The sequence below is a fragment of the Triticum dicoccoides genome, chromosome 4B (genome assembly GCF_002162155.2).
Source record: "Triticum dicoccoides isolate Atlit2015 ecotype Zavitan chromosome 4B, WEW_v2.0, whole genome shotgun sequence".
Lineage (NCBI taxonomy): Eukaryota > Viridiplantae > Streptophyta > Magnoliopsida > Poales > Poaceae > Triticum > Triticum dicoccoides.
Window position 1 is genome coordinate 495,241,386 of NC_041387.1, and position 11,238 is coordinate 495,252,623.

At 40.1% G+C, this 11,238-nt stretch overlaps 1 pseudogene; it reads right to left on the minus strand.

Annotated features, from left to right (window-relative positions):
- Positions 1-8,906: 8,906 nt before the first annotated feature.
- On the minus strand, positions 8,907-10,845 carry LOC119292764 (annotated as a pseudogene).
- Between the last annotated feature and the right edge of the window lie 393 nt (positions 10,846-11,238).

An 11,238-nucleotide genomic window follows, 5' to 3' on the forward strand; every position in this document is an offset into this window, starting at 1 on the left:
CCTTCTACGGGCCGTATCATCAATGGGCCTTCTACACGCCGTATGATCGATTGGCAAAACATTCACCAATAACAGACCGCATTATGGCCGTAAACGGGCTAGAGTTGGAATTGTCCTTTCATGGGCCGACCATAACGTGCCGTCGTTAATAGGCCGTATTTGATGACGCTATGAAAACGGCCCAACATATTAACGGGCCACAAACGGGCCGACTGTAACCACGGGCTGAATTTTGCCCACAAGCAGAAAATGACAGTAACAGGCCGTAAGTAACCGAATGCTGGAAATGAGCCCAAGAATAAATGAGCCCTGAGAAGTCCGAAAGATAACATGGGCTGCAAATGGCCCAATGGATTAATGGCCCGTTAATGGGTATAAAGTGATACGCTATTCATTACGGGCCAGTTTCACCATGGGCCGTTAATGGGCCAAGAGTTACAAAGGGCCTCACATGGGACGAAAGACATCATGGGCCATACATGGACCGGAACTTAAAATGGACTGGAATCATATTGGGCGGCCCAGATGACGCTACTGGGCCTAATTCGGATAGGTCGTAACGGGCCCTGGGTTAGCGGGCTATAAATGGGCTATATGCAAACATGCCGTTAACAGGCTTTCCGTGGGCCGGCCCGCCACCTTTTAACCAAGTCAAACGGGTCGGCCTTTTCACAAGAATGGGCCTCTGTTGGGCCGTGCCACGTGTCGACATATCATAGGCGCCTTCGGTTCAATGAGTGGATGACATCTGTCCCAATGGTGAGCCGATCCGTGTTTCCTCCAACCAATGATGATTTTACACATGGAAAATCCCCATTGGTCAGGGCTATTAACGGGTTATGTATCCAAAACCAGACCCGATAGCTTAACAGCGTTCCGTTATGGTGGATGCCACGTGTTGGTCACCCTTGACGAAAGCACTTCTGTGACGCGTGATTTATTGTCATGGAAGTGGACACTTCCGTGATGATAATTTTGGTAATGTCATGGAACACTTCTATGACAGCACAGGTATGACTATCTTGATTCTGTCATAAAATCGCCATGAATGTACATGCATGACAAAAAACGCGACCTACTGTGACAAACACGTATCATCATGGAAGTGTATTTTTTTTGTAGTCTACACTTCCACTACTCATTTTCTGAGAGAGAACCACCTACTCATGTGTTGAGACCAAGACATTCCATTCCAACCACAAGAACCTTGATCTCTAGCCTTCCCCAAGTTGCTTTCCACTCAAATCATCTTTCCACCGTAGCCAAATCTGTGAGAGAGAGTTGTGTGTTGGGGAGACTATCATTTGAAGCACAAGAGCAAGGAGTTCATCATCAACACACCATCTATTACATTTTGGAGAGTGGTGTCTCCTAGATTGGTTAGGTGTCACTTGGGATCCTCCGTCAAGATTGTGGAGTTGAACCAAGGAGTTTGTAAGGGCAAGGAGGTCACCTACTTCATGAAGATCTACCCTAGTGAGGCAAGTCCTTCATGGGTGATGGCCATGGTGGGATAGACAAGGTTGCTTCTTCATGGACCCTTCGTGGGTGGAGCCCTCCATGGACTCGCACAGCCGTTACCCTTCGTGGGTTGAAGTCTCCATCAACATGGATGTATGATAGCACCAACTATCGGAACCACGCCAAAAATCTCCGTGTCTACATTGCGTTTTCTCCCTCAAACTCCTCCCCTTTACCTTCATATGCAATGATTTACATTCCACTATTATACTCTTAGAATTGCATGTGTAGGTTGATTGCTTAACTTGTGTTAAGTTGCTAAAATCTGCCAAGATATAAAATTGGGAAAAGGCTAGATTTTTATTTGATCAAGTAGTCTAATCGCCCCCCTCTAGACATACTTTCAATCCTACAAGTGGTATCAAAGCTTTCGTCTCCATTTGCCTTGATTTCCATAGATTTGGTGATGATAGCCTTGGTTTCACAACCTAGGAGAGTATGGCGTCTAGCGAGGGAAATTACCACCATAGAGGTCCTAACTTTGATGGTACTAACTTTGCTAGTTGGAAGCATAAGATGAAAATGCATATTCTTGGACATAACCCCGCCGTTTGGGCTATTGTGTGTATTGGTTTGCAAGGTGAATTATTCGATGGGAGAGAACCAAATATTGAAGCAACTAAGGAAGAGTTGAAGATGCTGCAATACAACGCTCAAGCTTGCGATATCCTCTTCAACGGATTGTGCCCCGAAGAATTAAAAAAAATCAGCCGTCTTGAGAATGCAAAGGAAATTTGGGATAATTTGATTGATATGCATGAAGGTACCGAGCCTGTCAAGGAATCCAAGTTGGATGTTCTTCAAAGTCAACTTGACAAGTTCAAAATGAAGGATGGTGAAGGTGTTGCTGAAATGTATTCTAGGCTTGCTCTCATCACAACTGATATTGTCGGCTTAGGAAGTGAATAGGTGACTAACACATTCATCATCAAGAAGATCCTAAGAGCCTTGGATGGAAAATATGGTACTGTGTGCACATTGATCCAAATGATGCCCAATTACAAAAATCTCAAGCCAATGGAAGTCATTGGAAGAATTGTTGCTCCTAAGATGTCACTCAAGGATAAAGAAGAGCTGCATAACAACTTTAGTGGTGCATATAAAGCCTCATGTGATGCTCCTCCAACAGCAAGTGAAAAACAAGTCTTCAATGAGGAATTGAGCTTAATGGTGAAGAACTTCAACAAATTCTACAAGAGTAGAATCAAAGAAAGAAGTTCCAAGTCAAGATCCTACCATGAAAAAAGATCTTCTAGTTGTGAGCGGATTTGCTACAATTATGGAAGATCCGAACACTACTCCAATGTTGTACTGCTCCCTACAAAAGAAGAGAAGACTGACCTAAAAGAAGAACTAGAAGAGAAGAAGCACCTCCAAGAGAGAGAAGGAGTAGAGATGATCGTTATGAACGAAAAACCTCTCGTAGAAGCAAGGATTCGGAAAGAAAGGACAAGTCATCAAAGAGCTACACAAAACGAAGACATCAAGCTCATGTTGGTGAATGGGTATCCGGTTCTGACTCCGACCACCACTCCAGGAGAAGTTATCACCCCAACTCCGAATATACTCAAGATGAAGGTGTTGTCGGTCTTGCACTTGTGTCAACCAACTCCTATGACATATTTGAGTCACCAAATGAAGGAATTAGAAGATGCTTCATGGCTAAAGGCCCCAAGGTATCACACCCTGAGTATTTTGATTTCAATAGTGATGAAGATGATTTGCTAGGTGATGATGATTTACTTGTTGACAATGCTAGCGATGAAAACTATGATGAAATTGCTATTAATCATGTTAATCAAGATGAAACGAATGACAATGATAAGAAGGAGATTGAGTGTCTAACTAAACAACTGAACACTCTTAAGTTAGCTCATGAAACTACTTAGAAGATCATCGAGAACGTTTAAAAACTCATGAGAAGCTATGCTTCGAGAAGCTCAACCTAGAGCAAGAACATGGGTTCTTAAAAGCCATCAATGATGATCTTCGGAAGAAAAGTTCTTCTTACATTGCCAAGCGTTTACTCTTGTCTACTTACATGCCACAAGTGAAGTCTAGCCACAAGAGTAAGAAAGATTCTTCTTCTAGTATTAACAATAATCATGCTAAATCCAATATTGTTGCTTCTAGTAGTTCTCTTAATTCCACTAATGATTCTCTTAGCCAAGTCACACTTGAGCAAGAAAATAGCTTATTGAAGGGAATTATAGAGAAAGGTGTTTACGAGAGCCTTGCCGAAAGTAAGCAATTTGAGGAAATTGTACGCAAGCAAGGAAGGCACCGGAAGAATCAAGGTGTTGGTTTTGAACGAAAGTTCAATGCCAATGGAGTTGAGTGGGAAGAAGATCAATACCCCAAGACGAAGTTTGTTCCTCAACAAGAGAAGTATGATCCTACTTCCTTCAAGGGGACACAAGCTCAAGATGATCTTCCACCACAAGACCACAAGCTAAAAGGAAAGGACAAGCTTCAAGAGGAGATTGATGCATTTGAAGATGCTCCAAAGGCCTTGGTCAAGTGGGTTCCCAAGTCTACCTCAAGTTCAACTTCACCAAGTACATTTACAACCCCAAGGATTCCCATCAAGATGGTGTGGATCCCAAAGAAGAAGAACTAGAGAGTTCTTGAGGGTGACTCCGCCAACATACATCACTCATATTCATATTGGCAAGAATAAGTGCAATCAACTTCCACATCTTGCACTAATTCAAAGAGTCACAAACCCTCTTGATAGTAAGACAAGGGACAAGGTAACCTAATGCATCCATGGACATCATCATGTGTGTGAACTTCACTCTATGTCTATGGATATCCTTGTTTGTTCCTTGTGGGACTAACCCATGTAGGTATTGAAAGTGAAACTCACTCCAATGGATAGCTCCAAATGATCTACAATAACATTGAGCATCCACATCTTCAACATCTACATGAAGTCATCATCGACAAAACCCAACGTTAGTTCATCCCTCTAAAAGGGGATATCACATCTAGGGGGAGATTTACTCTAAGAATTGAGCTAAAGTAACTCTAATGGTGTGAACACAACAATGCTTTATATAAAAGTGGTAACCCCACTTGAGCTTAAATGATGAGTATGACCTATGATCAAATGTTCTTATTTGACTCCTAAGTCAATATAGTCATATATATGACCTAGTCATCGCCAATTGCTTGATAGATGCTAGAGTGTTTGTGCATGTTTGCCACATATTTCAGTTGCTATGTTATTGTGTGAGCATGTTGGTTGCATAATTTTCTCCATTCGAGGACATCCATTTGTTGTTTTGATTGTTTGGTCTTTTCTTTTGCCAAATGGATGGATAAGAATGCCTAAGTACTCCCTCTAGCTATCTATGTTTTTCTCTTCTCAAACTCTATTCATGCTACATCACAAAGTTTGATCAAGTCAAATTCGAACCCTCTGGGTGAGGAGCACTTGGAGCCACCGATTTGTCATAGAATTAAACTTCCAAAACCTTTTGATGCATCTCGGTCTGACCGATTCATTCCTTTCGGTCATACCGAGTTCATTAAGTTGATTTAGGTTTCAATCTCGGTGCAACCGATTTGAACACTTCAGTCTCACCAAGTTGTTCCACTCGGTCTCACCGACAGGGTCTGGATATATATACTCACGGGTCGAATTTTTGGGAACTAGTGGACTCGTTGCGCAAATGGCACAGTGACCTGCTGATTTCATGTTAGCGATGAAAAGAAATTCATAGTTTAGTTGATTTTGTTACGGGCAAGCACACATGACAATAATTTTAATCTCTTTTAGATGGGAAAACGGTGGCTTGTTGTCCACAATAGATGTATATACACATTTAAATTTGGTAGCATAGAATTCTATTTGAACAAAATCTTTGTACCAAATCTAATCCCATTTAGTATGAAACAACAATATTTAATTGTCTATAATGAGATATATATATGCACATTCTAAAATCATGCCGCTAAAAATATATGTATCTTTTTTAATCCATGTGCACATTGTAAAAAAATATGTATTAGTTGTTTTAGTTATGAGCATGCACATACATAACAAATTTAATCCCTTCTAATAAAAATAATACAGATTTGTTGTCTGCAATATGATGTACATGCACATTTTACTTTGATAGCATGGAGTCTCATCCAAAACCACATCGAGTTGAAAATATATGTATTTTTCAATAATCTTCTGTTTGAGCAAGTACGCAGAATGTAGACCCTTCTATATATAAAAGAAGTACATATCGTTTTGCCTAAGAACATATGTATACTTAACACCATGTATAAAACCAGTTAAGGAGGCCTTATGCTATTTTAGAAAGAGTAGTGTTTCTATCAACTTCGTTTTTGTATGTTTGAAAAAAGAGAGTATTTATGTGCCACTTAGACGCATGTATATTTGAAAGCAATCATATCACAACCAGTCCGGCCCATGAATCGAGTGATTTATTCATCCCTCGGCACTTATTCATCCCTTCTTCCTCGACAGGTTCATTCGGTCAGAGACAAAACTCCTAATAATACTTCCATCATAGCAATAATTGGGATGGATATCGTCCACTACAATGAAGAACAATAATATTTCTCTATATCAATAATAACATCATTTACAGTACATTTGGTTCCACATATGGGATTATTAATATATCGACTTGTATGGATGGCTTCACTTGTAACAATCCATATGCCTTCTGTTTATTTGCCATCAGATGAATCAATAAAATAGGAGGAACTGGGGGGGGGGGGTATTTCAAACCGAAACAAAGAATTGATCCTAACTACCTGAAGTTAAATAACTTTAAGGCCTCTGAATTATTTTGATGCCACTCCACCAGGAAATTGCAGGCCTTCAAGAACCAAAAGACACCACTTGAGATCTCTTCGGCCTAATAAGCCATGTTTTTGTTTATATCCTTAACCCCAAAAAGGTTTCCTCTTAGCATCTTTGTTGTTCTCCTGATCCTTATTAGGCGTCAGATTGTCCTGAAGAAAAGGCAGTTGATATCATATTATCATTAAATAAATCAAAAGTTAACATGTGGATCATGGGGAACGGCGAGGTGCCATATTGGGGTTCACAACACGAATACAAGACCACTAATTTACAAAAGGAAAAAAATGTTTGAACACCCTTAAGAAAGGCCATGATGACATACTAAGTGTGTCGAAATGAGAAGTTATTTTGTCGTCGAAAGAAAAAAATGACAGAGCACAAACCTTTTTAGATACGTTCAGCTCGGCCCTTAAGAACAGCTGCAACAACTACACAAGCAACAGTTGCTCCTACAGTTTATTTTGTATATCCACTACATGAAAGAAATTCCTGGAGATAAAAGGATATCTTACTGAAAATCATCATACATCAGAGTTATTTACATTATGGGTTAATAATGTTTTGGAGGACCAAAACATGTGTAACATTTTTATAACATATAAAGATAATGCAGGGAGGTACACAATGCATATCTTGCAAAAATTAACGAAGATCAAAGGGATATCAGTTATACCAGCACCGCGCTCCCAAACTTGCATTTTGAGGTGTGAGTGAGACAAGAACCAAACAAATTCTATAGAAAGAAACTTTTTTGATAAGAAAACAAATGCAAGGGCATTGTGCAGAAGGTGGACGTACTTCTGAAAAATATGTAGTACCGATTTGTGAAAATTAAGCCTCCTATTTTTGTTCCTGATTTCTCACAGTATGGTATACCACTACACCAAAGAAAGCAATATCACACGGCAAACCTTATATTTTTTAACCATCACACAGGAGAACCATCTAAAGGAAATAGAGACAGATGCCACGGACCAACCTAAAATGAGTGGTTTCATCATGTGTGATTGCCTGGACCAGGAGAAGGAGATCTTGGGTGATGTAAGCAGGCTTGTATATCCATAAGCAATGAGACACCTCAGTTGGCAAATTTTGAAGGAGATACTACTTTGTATTCTATTTTCTCCTGAGTGTATCTCATAGAAAATGTAGCAGCTAGTGGGAGTACACACGATGAAAGGTTTGCTTCGCCTAGTTCAAAGGTAGCATGATATACCAAAAGCAAGTCATAGCAGTAGTCGAGGATAACTGATTCATATGATTATTCCGCCGCATAAGGTGACAATAGTAGATTATAGAGTAGACCATAGATAAATAGCTTTGTCTGAATGTCTAGCATGTTGTGATGCAAGGATCTGCTAATGAAAATACTATGTTAGTCAGAGTGTGTTTCATGGAGAGTGAGAATATAATTTATGCACAGACCTTCTCAAAGCTTATGGACAGTGAGTGGTCTCAAGGCATAACAGTATATCAAACTTGCCAAATAAACAAACTTGCCAATTATAATTTATGCACTGACCATCCGCAGCCCCGCTCAACTGAAAAAATGGATAGACATTATGTGAACGTTCAGAAAATTCTAAGCTCCAAACTCAGTGCATTTACTGAAATCCGATTTGGAACTCCAAAGACAAAAGCAAATAGAAGTCGATGCAATCTTCAAACCCACCCTCACAAAAAGACATGCATCAATCAAGATAGATAATGAAGTTAAGGATCATTTTTTAGTAGCAGATCCGTAAGAGTGCAACACCATGGCAGATCACAAAATTCTATCACTGCTCCTTGAACTCCTTACTCCTAAGCTTGAGAACACACAAATGCTTCTATAAAAGCTTCAGACCACCAGTAACATCGTAAACCAAGTCATGTTGGTATTACTCAAAAGAAATAGTATAAAAATAAAACCAATCTCAGTTAGTCACAAGTACTAAAGATCATGAAAAAACATGATACCTTATGAAGCAAGGGGACAGGGCACAGTTATTGCAGTAAATTTATTAGAATTTCTATGCATGAAAGATATACCTCTTCTAAGTGAAAGTGAGATTTGCGGGTTCCATTCATCTACTCTACATCCATTTGTTAAAGCAAGACCTGGCAAAATCGGCCTTCGCTAACACCGTCCCTGCAATGAAAGGAAACAAGCTCATGGTGTAAACAACTAAGATTTTGATTCAGAAATCAAAGCAAACATAATTTCCATCTTTAACCGATGTATCAGTAAGATGTTGATAGAGAAACAAGCTCCCCGTGTAGATAGATGTAGACAACTAAGTTGTTGATTGATACAGAAATAAGCTCTCAGTGTAGATAGATGTAGACAACTAAGATGCTGATTCAGAAACAACTAAAATGTTGATTTGGAAACCGGTGTAGACAACTAGGATGTTGATTCAGAAACAAATTTTTGGTATAGAAAGATGTAGGTTGCTATGAAAAAGAAAGATGAACCACTAACCTAGCAACCCGACAAGCAAAGAAGGAAGCAAACCTGATGGTAGTGGTCTCTTGCCATCGAGGCCTGTGCGCTCGAACTTGCATTAATATTTCACCTCTGCAAATATACTGGAACATTGCTTCTTTGCTTCTTCATTTTTATGCTATAGAAAGATATTGTGAGGTCAGCAATGTCACCAAGTCTTTCAGGATATTCCGGCTTCTGTTCAACCTATACAATTAAGAAGCAACAGTCATGAGGGCAATATGAGGGCTTGCATATTTATTTCTTCGACATGTTACTAATTGTTTAGTACCAACGAGGGATACAGATTACAGAGAAACCTGTCATGCCGTCGACACCTGATACAGTTTTTCAAAGATCTTCTTAAACTGCATCAGGAAATATGAAGATAATCATGTAAGGATCCACACCATTCCCATTATCATGCTAAAGCGGCAGGAAATGTACTCATTATCTATTTGAAGCCTTGGAGCTATAGTGTCTATCATAAAATGGCGACCATCGGACATGCCATTTAGCCTTTGTTTTCCCTACTAATTCCTTTTCTGAATAGTAAACTATGAGCTATGTGGCAATCACATAAAGAAATATCAAAGCATGCCCTTTTTTGCTTTTGTAGTCTCTCATAAGCTCTCTTAAACCAGACAAGACTTCCCCAATCAAAATGTTTACTCATTCTAACTGTTAAGGCTATTGTCAAATACAAATTTTAGTGACAATATCACTAGGCAAATTACCAGTTCCAACTATAATAATAATTCGTGGAGAAACTTGGGTCAAGGATATCATCAAGCTAAACATGATTTTTTGTCTTACACGAAAGCAAGCAATAATAGAACATTAACAATTTGTTAGATGCATATTGCTATGCTAATAATCGAACTATAATAAAAGGGTGTGCATATATATCTACACCCACTCAGACCACAGAACATAGCACAACTGGCTGATCAAATTATTGCAAGGATACATCACCCTTCGGGATTCCATCTTATCGTATTATAATGGCCTTCACCAAGGTCGTGAAGTGGATTGCATTTTTGGCTGAATATTGTTGCTCTGGCCAGCCTAACCGAGATTCAGTCAAGGAACAGTTGTAGAGAACAAACACATTAAATCAGAAATGTTATGGTTCATGTAAGGACTATGTAAGGATATATCCATAGACCACAACAAATTTATAACCTGAAGAAGACCACTGAACATCATGCACTGGCCCCTCCTTTTTTGCAAATTACTGATAGAGTTAATGACCAGACATTAACAAACAGTCTCGTAAAGAATATCAAAAACTAAGAACTTACTTAGAGGAACAATTCCTTCAAAGGCCCTATCAGTTGTCAAGTAGTGCAACTTGGTTTCGACATAATACTCTGGTTGGTTTTATCCACATCAGGTTCGGAGACAATAAGAAGTCCAGTAGACCCCTTGTTCCAGTGGTACTGAACAGTTAGACAGCGAAAAAAGCTCCTACCTACAAAAAACTTGATTTGTGCATCCTTGTCACAAGAAAAGATCTAAACACTGCAAATGTCAACAACAAGTAAGTCATACATTTGCCTCTGGGGCAAATCTTGCAACATGAAATCCTGGAGCACTTGGTAGCTGCATTGCAGCTATGCGTGGTAATCTTACCTTGTACACAATCCCATTATTAAAATTACTTGTGTCAAAGAAGTGCATCTCGTTAGTCACCATCCATCCGACAAGGACTCATCCATATAAAATTTAACTACTGGCCTGTCAGAATTTAATCAACATGTCATGTACCAGTAAGCTTTATGCATCTCATTACTAATTACGTACTATGGGTAGATGAAATTAGCAGTCTTATGTGTACAGATTACGAATCACCCTAGAAACAAGAGCAAGATGCCATCAAGTGAGGAGGGAAGGTGGGGAAAAGGGCCATGGAGAGAGAGAGATGGTTGGGGACTCACCTGCGCACTTGGTGGCCGTGAAGATGCAAACTATTCGAGCACGGACGCACTGGGGTGCGAGTTCGTGCACCAGCTGCAGTCTCCATCGCTCACCCGTCGAGGCTGCCGTCCGCTGCAGCACCGCATGAGCCGCCCGCACTCGGGTTTTCCCCTGTCGGGTCGCAAGAACGGCGTCGAGAGCGGCTGTCGGTGTCAAAACCGGCCGATCTCGGGTAGGGGGTCCCGATCTGTGTGTCTTAGGCTGATGGTAACAGGAAGTAAGGGACACAATGTTTACCCAGGTTCGGGCCCTCTCGATGGAGGTAAAACCTTACTTCCTGCTTGATTAATATTGAAGATATAAGTAGTACATGAGTAGATCTACCACGAGATCGTAGAGGCTAAACCCTAAGAGCTAGCCTATGATGGTATGATTGTAATTGTAATCGGCCTTCTAAGGACCATCCTCTCCGGTTTATATAGACACCGGAGAGGGCTAG